Source organism: Ovis canadensis, chromosome 3 (genome assembly GCF_042477335.2).
Source record: "Ovis canadensis isolate MfBH-ARS-UI-01 breed Bighorn chromosome 3, ARS-UI_OviCan_v2, whole genome shotgun sequence".
In the NCBI taxonomy this organism is placed as follows: domain Eukaryota; kingdom Metazoa; phylum Chordata; class Mammalia; order Artiodactyla; family Bovidae; genus Ovis; species Ovis canadensis.
The window spans coordinates 163,348,180-163,360,882 of record NC_091247.1 but is presented as its reverse complement, the minus strand read 5'-3'; the positions used below and the strand labels follow the sequence as shown (position 1 = coordinate 163,360,882).

Here is a 12,703-nt window from a genome sequence, read left to right as displayed (position 1 = left end):
GAAGCACATGATCCCCTCTCTGCCAGGTCTCCCCACAATTTGCACTGAGGTGAACCCATGATGGATTTGCTTCCTTCTGGCTAATGGGAACCTCCAGTCTCTTGGCAAAGCCTGGAAACATCCCTTGTCACTATGACAGGTTGATCTGCTTGCTAATCTGCTTTTCTCTTTTCAGCTCCAGCTCAACTTGACCTTTCGTGCAGCATATTCTGTCTTTTTTCTCACAAACAGCTCAGATTCCTCTATCAGCTGGCAGACAGGGGTCACTCTGTCCAATTGTGTTTTGGTTTGCAGAGCCTGAGCAATGGCCTGTTTTGAATTTGCTGATTAATGCTATTATTTGGCTTATTCTCTGTATCTCCTATTTTTATCAAAGGTTTCCATTTCAGAAAGAAATCAAAATTGTGGTAAATCTTTTGGGGATTCCAAGCTTAAACAAAATGCCTTCAACAAAGGAGAGCACTTAGAATTATAAATTTGCATTTAAATGCTTGACCATGCTGGCATCACTTATGTAGCAATATCAAACAGCATGAGATAAATCAGAACACAGCTTGAAATTATAGTCCTAACTTATCCGATTTCAGAATAATTTTAGGGTCTTTCCTTTAAAAACCAATAGCTCAAAGACTTACATTTTTCCACAGAATATTCTTCTGTTTTGCATAATAGCTCTCCCATGGTTCATAGAATGATATATTAAAAAGCACTATTTCTACAATAATTAATCCTAATTTTTAAATTTAGCTAAATGACATCTGGAGAAGGCAATGGCACCCCACTTCAGTACTCTTGGCTGGCAAATCCCATGGATGGAGGCGCCTGGTGGGCTGCCATCTATGGGTTCGCACAGAGTCAGACACGACTGAGCGACCTCACTTTCACTTTTCACTTTCATGCATTGGAGAAGGAAATGGCAACCCACTCCAGTGTTCTTGCCTGGAGAATCCCAGGGACTGGGGAGCCTGGTGGGCTGCCGTCTATGGGGTCCCACAGAGTCGGACACGACTGAAGCGACTTAGCAGAAGCAGCAGCAGCAAATGACATCTGCCACATATTTATAACTATGAAATTAGACAAAATCATTGAACTAAAACCCTAACTTAAAATATGTAAATGAAAATTTTCTAGGTTGGACCAAGAAGATTACTTGTAAGTTACTATTTTGATTGCATTTTATGTGATCGCAAGACAAAGAATCAACAAGCCATATGGAGACTTTGCACATGGCCCTAGACATAAGGTATGGACTAAGAGGATAATATTTACAATCAAATAAATTAATGTTGTTCATGGGACAATAGAGTAAGGATAAAAAAAGTTACTAGGGAAAATTAAGAGGAGTTACATAATTTTTTTTTTAAGAAAATGAAATTCATTGTGACAAGCAAAGCAAGAAAAGATTCAGTTTCTCTTTGCTAGTGTTATGATTGATAATACTTATATTTATGTAGCATTTTCATATAAGAATCCCAAAACAATCTAGTGATTTTTTTTTCCTTGCATAGTACATCAACATTATCCTATTTTATAAACTCCTGCTCCAGGAAAAAAAAAAAAAAAAAGATCTTCATATGTGGCACTTTGCCATATGCCAGCCCCAGTTTGAACTCTATCTTTGTAATCTAAATCTTCTATGCAGTTATTCCCATTTCAGAGATAAAGAAATTGAAGAACACAGGGTTTAATTAATTTACCCATTTGTCAAAGGTAGAAAATGATCAAGCGGAGATTCTAATCCAGGTATCTGTACCACTCACAGGCTTCATCAGCATGTTCTAATGCTTTTCCATCACCAGGCTGATTCAGAGAACTAAGAAAAGAGCTCAGGCATTCTGAGGTGCAGTGGCCAAAAATCTCCTGTCTCCGTGTTATCCAAATCAGTCATCCATTTTTCTGTGTGAAAGGATTCTAACCCTCAGTCTATATGTTTACTTCCTGACTCATCAGAGCTATAGAGGCAGGCTCTGTTATCAAACTGGTTAGGTTCAAATCCTAGGAAGCCATGTCATGGATGCGTTTTATTTTCCAAAGAGAGAAAATTCCCCAAATATTTTTCTACCACTCTAGCGCCATATCAAGTTCTCAAGGAATGTATACAAAGCTCATGCTCATACTCATTTTCTATGATAAGTCTGAGCTTGAGGACCTAGTCTGTCTACCAAAAGCTGGACCAGGAAGGGAAAGGAAGACCGGTGTTCATTCACCCCTCCACAGTGTGTCTCCCCTCTCTCTCCCCATCTTTAACTTCTGAACCTTACCTCTTTGTCAGCAGGGTAAGAAATCAGTAGGTCTTAGAAAAAGACCACTTCTACCTAAGGCTCAAAGAAAAGACATTTATGAAATAATTCTCAGCTGCCAGCAACTCAGTACTCACAATGTGGCCAACGATAGAAGCCCCAATGGTCAAACATGTCAACACAGCACAAAAGAAAAGCATCACATGAGTACCTAGAATCCATCTCAGATCACAAGAAAGTTTAGACAGATTGTGTAAACTCAGTTAGTTTTCCTAAGTTTCTCCTAAACTATTGCTTTAATCATAACAGAAGGTTCTCAAAGCCCCTGACAGCCAGCAGTTGCAAAGCTGACACCAGGTTGATGGGCCACCTGTTGCAAGGTAGGAGCCAAGAACAAATGTGAGAGCAAAATCAGCTTTGTTTATTAAGCAGCAAAAGGGACATCTGTCATAACAGCCAGTACAACCACCCCAAAGGACGACTGTAGACCAAACTATTCAGTTCTTGTTTGCTTCCATCAACCCCTCCTTCACATCTAATACATATCTAAGAGGGATCTCTGGCATTTATTATCTGTACTGTGATAACAATAACATGCCACAAAAACCATAATTATTTTCACTCTTAATACATGGGCTAAATGTGTATTTAATGTGTAATTAATAGATACACATTAGAAAATGTATAAAGATGGATATTTTAAATGAACAATATGATAAATAGTGAAAATGGAAAATGTTGTTGATGTATTTAATTTTTAATTAAAAATTAGGTAACATTTTAACTCAAATGATTGGTTTTAAACAGCTTTTATATTTTTATCCCAAGTGAAAACAGGCCAGCTATTTCGAACCACTGAGTTGGGATACATAATCTACAAGGGAAACACTCAGTGGCAGCACTGTTGGGGTCAATTGAGATGCAAAGAAGAAAGCCATCAAATTATGGAAGACCTGGCATGTGCTTGACATGCTGGACAGGTTGCCCTGTGTGTTTCTTTTCAACATTAATATTATGCTTGTGAGGGATGTATTATCGTAGTCATTTTATAGATAATAAAATGGTATCTCTGAGTAATTCAGAGATGTGACCCATCTAAGGTCATGCAGGTAAAAACCAGCATGTCTTCTGCTTGCAAAGTTACCAACTCCAGTAAACTACGCACTATAGTTTCTATGCCCCACGCCTGAGACACTTAAATTCACAGGGAGAGTGCCTATCAGACGATATGGCAGGACATCCTCAGCTGACAAGACAAACAGTTCTTCCCCTTTACCCATCCACAAAAAAAACTGTGGACTATTAAGGCAAGAGAAAGTGCAATCACTCTCTACTTCTATATCACTTCACTAGTTAAAACAGAGGTCAAAGTCTCTCTAAAATGGCCAGAACAATAAACCCAGATGAGGAAAGTTGACTCTAGCTCTCATGATCATGGCTACAGAGATGAAATTACATAGGAGAGGAATTTCTCCTTCCTCTCTCTTTTTCTCTCTCTTATTCTCACTCTCTCTCTCTCATTCACACACACACACACACACACACACACACACACACACACCCCACACAGGGCTCTAGAGAAGTTTCTGGAGAATCAGGATGAACATAGAAATAGCATCACACCAGTTTATGGAAAAAAATGACCTCAGAATTAACATAGGGCACTGCTTTTAGAGTACTTTTATTTCCCACTGAGATCTCTTCTGACTCCTTCGTATAGTCATCACAACAATTCTTCCATGGTGTCACTCATGTATATTCTAGCAACATAAACTTTGGAGAAACAAAAAGAGAAGACCTAAGGGAGTTGGAGGCCAAGGAAATGAGTAAGAGCAGTTTAAAGGAGTTTAGGAGGAGGCCAGAGCATGGGCTGAAAACAGCAATGAGGAACAAAGAAAACCTGGATCCCATCACTAGGCCTGGGGGTAGAAAGCAGAGGCACAGGAAGAACATAGCCACTTCTTGCCAGGCTAGCCACGAAAACAGCAACCGCAGAGAAAGCTAAATGTCAGATGAAGACAGTAAAAGGAATATACAGAGAAAAGTCTAAAACTATCACAGATTTTCCTGATAACAGTCCATGGGCTCTAGAAAGCACCAGGAAGAGGTTTTAGGAGTCAGGGAGGAGTGTTATAAGGGACAGTGTACAGAAGCTGAAATAGTTAGGTATGGGACATGGTGGGGTGTGACCTGGAAGACTGAAAGTTTGTATTGGGGCTGGCTGACATGAGTAAGAAGACAAGGTGTGTCCCAATCAATACATGAGAAGATCAAAAGGTGGGTCCAGTGCGAAAGCCAAGAACTTTTAGACCAAGACAGTGCTGATGAATCCACAGAACGTGATAAAGAATACACATTGCTGTGCACATTTATCTTGAGAACTTGGAGAACACAAATTTAATAGTCATCTAGGCTATAAATTTCTCTTGCAATAAAAGCACAAAGGTCTCCACGTTCCAAAATAGTGTCACTTCTGATCACCTATATTTTGTAGCATACGGAGCATAATGCAAATATTTATGGTGACCTACTGTATTACCAATCTCATTTAGTTTCAAGAGTGCTCTAATATTTTCAGAATGAATTTTCCAGACCAATTTAATTTCTTATCTGATAAAAAATATATAGCTGATATAGTATAACGAATATTGTGAAGAAACAGTAAATTATTTGTAACACAGCAAAGATTCTAACTAGGCCCTGCTTGCTTTCAATGATCAAACTGGGGAAATATAGTCCATAATGTAAATAACATTTAAAAGTTGGCTGGCAAGTGTACTTAAAAAGCAGTTATTGATGGCATAATACCAACCTGGAAATGCAAAGCAAGTGTTAGTCCAAGAGATCAGTGGTAAGTGATGAATTACGAACACCTCTGCTGCTAATTTTAACACAAAGAATAATGTTGAACATACAAAGCAGAAGGAGATAGCTACAACGAGGGAAAAACAGACCAGAGAAACAGAACAGACAGAACTTCATTCAACAATATGACTCCTCTCAATTTAATTCAACCCCCAATTTTTCTGATGGATCCAATAATAACCATTGACATTAATAGAACATGCACATTAAGACTGAATCAAACTTTGCCAATATCGGTGACAATTGTTCTGAGAATGGTTTCGAAAACACAAGTATGTAAAAGGGTTATAGGGAATACAAAGCATTATGCTTATAATTGTACCTGTAATAATAATAATTTTAGTTTTACTTCTAGTCTCACCACATGAAGTGTTTACAGCCTTAAGAACCCCTGACATGATAAAGGGATTGGCAATCATATCATTTCTCATCTTATTTTTAATTAAGTTCCACAGTAATAATGGGTTTTGCTTGCTTTTCCTTATAAAAAATCATCATATAAGACTTCTTGATGCATTCAAGAAAAATCTCCAGGTCTCTTCTAACAAGAAAAAATAACAAACCTGCCTACAGCTACTTATATTTATGAGCATTCAGAGTGTTGTTAGTTTCTCCTGCTCAATATTAATCAGGCAAATGGAAAAGTATGTTGAAGTTCCCATGTTCCTCTTTTTATCTAAAAAATAAAATCAGAAAAGGAAGCAGCATTCTCACCTAAGAATATTCTCCTCCTCAGAAATGATTCCCATTCTTCATGACTTTTTATCATTGTTGTTGTTGCTGTTGTTATATCATCAAGGGATTTAAAGAGTAAATAAAAACCTATGATCCAAACCTCTGTCTCTTCCTATCCCCCAAGTAAGGATCTTCCCTGCAAGGAAACACGTGCATGGATGGCTACCTCACGCCTTCAGCCATGTCACACTGGCACCTGGAAAGTTAGTTCAACTTCCACATGGAGAAGAGTGAGCTAAGTAATTACCCTTGCTTTTCCAAGGCTGAAATTATGGTGAGTTACATCACCCTTTGGCAGAAATATCAACCCTTCCTGTGTTTCCTGGTGAAACACTACTATATGCCTACTCTCATCATGAGGTTTCTCATATATTCCCTGTGTGTTTGGAGATCTTAACATCCATGAGCAAAGAAATTCTCCAAACCCTAAGAGCAGGAAATAGATAATGACTAAAAATGATCTCACTCATTGCAGATCACTGATATAGAATGTATCAGCACCTAGGAAAGATGTTTGCTTTTATTAGTTCTGCACATTTTTGCTACATTTCTTTAGATTTCAAAGATCAAAGATCCAGTTCTCTTGTGACCAAGGTTTCCATTCATGAATTAATGCCTCAAGAAAGGACCCATTGTGTGTGTATGTGTATACATATATGTTGTTTCAGGATCTTGTCAATTGGGGAGAATGCTGCAATGAACATAGGGGTGTATGTAGCTCGTAAAATTTGTGTTTTTGTATTCCTTAGATAAATATTAAAAAAAAGATTCCAACAACACTGACTTTATCATGTAAATTCTCTACCTATTCCTAATCACTGATCCTAAACCAAAAAACTAGCAGAGAAATTTCTGTCAATGACCCTGCCAAAATATGAAGAACTTTCTTACAGGTGTAATGATTTATGTCACCAATTTATGAATACATTTTGTATCAGATGTTCATATACAAGTTGAATTTTGTAGTTGACATGCACTTTCCTACAGAATCAATGGTTTAAAAAATGGCTAGGTTTCCTGGCTAACCTATGAAAGTCTACTTGAACTATTATGTGCCTAAGCAAACAATACTATTTCAAATTTGTTTCACTATCACTTAGAACATTGTTTCTCTATGGAAAAAACAAATCTAAAGTTCATCCATTCACTCATTTCTATTAAACTGAACCATATGAAAATGTCATTTGTGTAGGTCAAACAATAGCTGAATATCAACAACTTCATATGATTAAATCTGATATATTCATTCAAGAAAAATTAACTGTATAGCTTGAGACTGAAAGAGGCTGGGAACAAAGGTGGGTAAGTCAAAGTCCAGGTATTTACAGATCATCACATCCAGTTAACACACAAATGTGTGTAACAGGTACATGACATTATGGACAGCAATTTGATACATTTTGACTCAAGGGCTAAAAACAGATCACACATTTCTTCAATAGAAAGCAACGTAAGCAGTAGATGTCTTCGCCTCTCTTGGACCCCAACTCGTTTTGCCAACCCCACACCCTAAGGAGGGACAGGAGGGTGTTTAAGCATCACTTGGAAGACAAATCACATGTACACACTCAAATGTTTACAGACTTGCCTACAACAGGAAAGGTCAGAGTCAATTCATTCTCCACAAATTTATTCATACGTAATGGCCCATAATTCAAGTTTTCTCATTATTCTCTTTAGCTGTAATGTTCATTCAAGTTTTTCCAGAATAATAGATTAATCAATATAATAAGGATATTCAGTCTGTTTTCTATTTGAAAAATCTCAAGGATGAACACCTCTGCTTTATGTAAGCTGCCTAATTATGTTAACTATATTTGACCGAGTATATATTAGACAGTGAGCCAAGCAGGATGTTTGGATCATAATATGATCTCTTATTCTCAACTCTAATGTACATAGTTAATCTTCAATTAAATTTCTCACCAATTTCCCCATAGCCATATTTGTGCTATAGTCTTGTTATTAAATTCGTATAAAATTATATTTTGGGGAATTGGATGAGACAATCCTAGAATCCAGTCCAATTCCAATAGAATTTTAAAATGTTACTCATCATTCTGAATATAAAGTAATAGTCATTAATTTTAAAAAAATCAAACAATGCAAAGATAAAATAGGAATTGAGTGAAAGTGAAGTCGCTCAGTCGTGTTTGATTCTTTGTGACCCCATGGACTGTAGCCTACAGGCTCCTCCATTCATGGGATTTTTCCAGGCAAGAATACTGGATTGGGTTGCCATTTTCTTCTCCAGGAGATCTTCCCGACCCAGAGATTGAACCCAGGTCTCCCTCATTGTAGGCAGACGCTTTACCATCTGAGCCACCAGGGAAGTCAGTCAAATGTAAATGAAATGAGAGAGAATAAGGACAGCAAGGAATGATGATTAAAAAAAAAAAAAAAGCGAGTGATTTTGCACTTGTAACAAAACTACCATACCCAAAAAGCCATGAACAAAGGGGGAAGGGGTAGTGGGATGGATTGGGAGATGCGGGGCTTCCCTGGTGGCTCAGACAGTAAAGCGTCTGCCTGCAATGCAGGAGACACAGGTTCGATTCCTGGGTTGGGAAGATCCCCGGGAGAAGGAAATGGCAACCCACTCCAGTATTCTTGCCTGGAAAATCCCATGGACGGCGGAGCCTGGTAGGCTACTGTCCATGGGGTTGCAAAGAGTTAGACACGACTGAGCGACTTCACTTCACTTCACTACTATGTGTAAAATAGGTAACTAATGAGAACCAACTGTATAAGCACAGGGAACTCTACTCAATGCCCTGCTGCTGCTGCTGCTGCTGTCACTTCAGTCGTGCCCGACTCTTAGCGACCCCATGGACTGCAGCCTACAAAACAGTATGTGATTAATACCTGACATGGTTTAAGTTTGAAAATGCTCTATAGATTTAGAGGAGAGATGTCACTCCCAGCTAATGTGTCAAAATAGCAGTAGGTCTACTCAATAAATCACTTTATAAATCACTTATTTGATCACTCATTCATTCAAGAGATATTTATTGAGTGACTACAAAGTGTAAAGCCCTATGAGAGTCCCAGGAGATCCAAAACTGAATTGGCCCTTCCCTGCTGCATATTATACTCTCAGGAAGAAGGTATGATGTGAACAACCAATTACACAATACACTTAGGGTGTTATTAAGCTCAAACACACAGGAATACATGGTGCTCTAACAGCATTTGCTGCTGTTGTGCGACTCTTTTGCGACCCCATAGACTGTAGCCTGCCAGGCTCCTGTGTCCATGGGATTTCCCAGGCAAGAATACTGGAGTGCGGTGCCATTTCTTTCTTCAGGGGATCTTCCAGATAAGGCCACCTAACCTAGTGGGAGAGATACGGAACGCGTGCTTGAGGAGTGCTGGTCACTGAGCTTTAAAGGATTCGGAGTGAATTCCTACCATGAAAGACAAATGAAAGCAGCAGAAATGGGGTCTGAATATGGAGAGTTGCAAATGCAAAAGCCTAAAAATAGAAAGGGACAGAGTTATTCAAAGAACTGAAAGGAAACCAGTGTGCCTTGGAGGGCACAGTGCAATAAGAAGGTAGCCAGAGATTAGGCTGGTGAAACAGGCAGTGGCCAGAAACCACAGGGCAAGGTTTCTTCATCGCACTCTACCGACATTTGCAGTCAATAATTCTTTATTGTGAGGACCTGCCCTGCACATTGGAAGATGTTCAACAGCATCTCTTGTGTCTACATGGTAGATGCCAGTGGCACTATTCCCTAATCCTCACATCCTAGGAGAATCAAAATGTCTCCAGGTTTCACCATATGTGCCCTTGGGGATAAAACCATCCCCAGTTAAGAATTACTGCCATAAGGCCTTGTAGGTGATGTTAATACTGAGTCTGACCTTTATCCTTCAAGCAATGACATAATACTGGATACTATAAGGAAATGAGTAATTTTTCAAACAATCTGGGTAGGGCAAGAGGAAATTAAAGAGTGAAGTTCTACAGCTGTCAGAGAAACGATAGCTCTCCAAACCTACAGAAGAGAAGGGGGATCAGTTGGTCAACCCCTCCTGAGATGTTCTAAATGAGGTAAGCTGCCTCCTTGGCAGTGGACATAGGACCACTGGTTGTATATTTCTTCATTGTCCATTTACTTATCTGGATCATTTAGACCTCAGGCACCTTTCGTGCATCTGTGTTCACCAAACAGCCTAGGAGTAACGCTGGAGGAGTGGGACTTGGCTAAAACTTGGTATGGGAAATAAACTGTAAATGAGGGTTATAAAATATGGAATATGTAGCAATGATTATGGGCTTCCCTGGTGGCTCAGTGGTAAACGATCTACCTGCAAGGCAGGTCACTGGGGTTTGATCCCTGGATCAGAAAGATCTCCTGGAGAAGTGAATGGCAACCCACTCTAGTAGTCTTGCCTGGAGAACTCGATGGACAGAGGAGCCTGGTGGGCTACAGTCCATATATTTTATGCTCCTTTGAGTATATCCTCATGTGTGTGTGTATATATGTATATGAATATATTCTCATACTTTCATCACAAAACTAAAAAAATCAAATTTCAAAGCCAGAGCAAATATCAAATACTGACAATGAAGACACTGTGTCACCAGAAGGAGTAATTCTTTTTTTTTTTAAGAGAAGTCTCATGTACTAACTTGAGACCTTTATTGTTTAGAACAGAATGTCAGTCAACTGTTTCCATCCTCATTAACTCGGTTCCTTCTGCTTTAAGAAAAGCATGTAATTTGTCACTGAGGTTTCTTTTTACTTCAGTCCTGCTGCATTGTTAGTGTTTTTATATAGTGAGTGCTTGGAGGGTATTTATCATGTTATTTAGAGGCAATAAATCAAGTAAATCTGGATGAGCTTCTAAAAGACTTGCTATGTACACCCGCATTAAGAACTATCAGCAAATGCTTTCTGTCATAACACTGACCAGGTGAAAGTTAATTGTTTTTAGTGCCTCCACCTTCAGATTTTTCTCTTTTTCTCTCTCGCTCCTTCCCATGTGTGGGCTGTGCCACTGAACTTATTGTTCCTTCTCCATCTGTGCTCACAAACCATGGCCCATCTGTGCAGGATGAGTTTCATTCAAACCAGTCACCAAGAAGCAAGAACCAGTGTCCTGAAGCATCCAACTGGGATGGATAAACACTGCCAATTGAATCCCTTTGACCCAAGGGCCAGCTGAAGTCTCCAACAGCCAGTGCTGTCATTGAATTGCTCTCACTGGAATTCTGGCTCAAAGCCAGACAAATTCCTGACTTCTGCAAAATAACATGATTTTTTTTTCACTTTTTAAAATTTATTGTTAATTGGAAGATCATTGCTGTACAGTGTTGTACTGGTTTTTGCTGTACAATAACATGAATCAGTCATAAGTATACATATGTTCCCTCCCCCTGGAACTTCCCTCTCAGCCCCACCATTTTTTTGAATTGGAGTGTAGTTGCTTTACAATGTCATATTAGTTTCTGCTGTACAACAAAGTGAAACAACTATATATATACACACATATACCCCCTCCCTCTCCCAACCTACCCGTCTACGCCACCACAGAGAATCAAGTTGAGCTCCTGTGCTTTATAGCCAGTTCCCACTATTTATTTCACACATGGTAGTGTGTGTATGTCAATGCTACTGGACTTCCCTGGTGGTCCAGTGGCTAAGACTGTGCTCCCAATGCAGAGGGCCTGGGTTTGATCCCTGGTCAGGGAATTAGATCCCACATGCCTCAACTAAGAGTTTGCATGCTACAGCTAAAAAAAAAAACATATGACTTTGAAACCATTCATGCCATAAGTAAATAATGTATATCTGCTTCTAAGCTCTTGTAGCAGGGGTTCAAGAGCTTTTGCTAGCATTGGAATTGTCTGCACTGCCTTTTACAAATATATATGCCCAGGTCCCACTACAGACTTATAGAATAAGATTAAGCAGAGATAGAAGCTGATCACTTATATTTTTTTAAAAATCCACAAGAGATCCTGCATACCAAATTCTGATGTGCACCGAAATCTGAGAGTCATTCCTATACTTTATAGAATAGAGCAATAATTAATAATTATTGCTGAAACAATTTATTACTTGGTCAAGATAAAAGATAATTGACAACATAAATTTTCATACCTGATAATTTGACGGTTTCCTCTACTAGACTGAAATCTCTTTGGAGGAAACAAAAATAGCCTAAACACCTTTGTACCCCATACTAGCCATATAGCAGACACTCAACAAATTTTAGAAAAATGAGTACTTATCTGCATACATGAATATCAACTCTAATCAGTTTTATTACTTCATTTGTATATAAGAAAAACTTCTAGACATACATAAAGGAAGAGGAAAAAATGGCATGCCAGGATCCTCATTTCATTTTATCACTTAGAAGTGCTATGCAAGGAAGTACAACATATCAGGTCCCCAGGAAGGAAATCCATGCTTCTTTTATCCATCTTTTCCACCATAAGTGTATTTTAAGTCTCAATTATTACAGGAAATTAAAATAAGCCATTTGTACATGATAGTCATCAAGTTCCCGGGAAGAAATTAGATTACTCCCAAATTCCTCACCCAGTCATCTCCCATATGCCCATTCACCGACCTGACTGCTCTTCATGGCATTACTGTTTTGCAATATCTGCCTCAGAAGATGCCTGCATCTTTTCTAAAACAGTGTAATAGTTTCTGTCCTTGTCACAAGTGGCCCACAAAGGATATTCTAGATCCCACATTCGATTTGAGACATCAGCAGCTCAAAGGCAGAGAAAATGCAGAACAGGAAACGCAGAATCAGAATTCCTAACATGCATGTACAAAATGCCACAGGGGCACCGGATTGTGAGGAGACACAAATTCATCTGATGCATCAAACTCTAT

The 12,703-nt window shown here is 38.8% G+C and overlaps 1 protein-coding gene across 1 annotated transcript in view; it reads right to left on the bottom strand.

Annotated features, from left to right (window-relative positions):
• TAFA2 (TAFA chemokine like family member 2) overlaps window positions 1-12,703 on the bottom strand; it is a 565,802-nt gene that overhangs the window by 365,122 nt on the left and 187,977 nt on the right. The window lies entirely within an intron of this gene.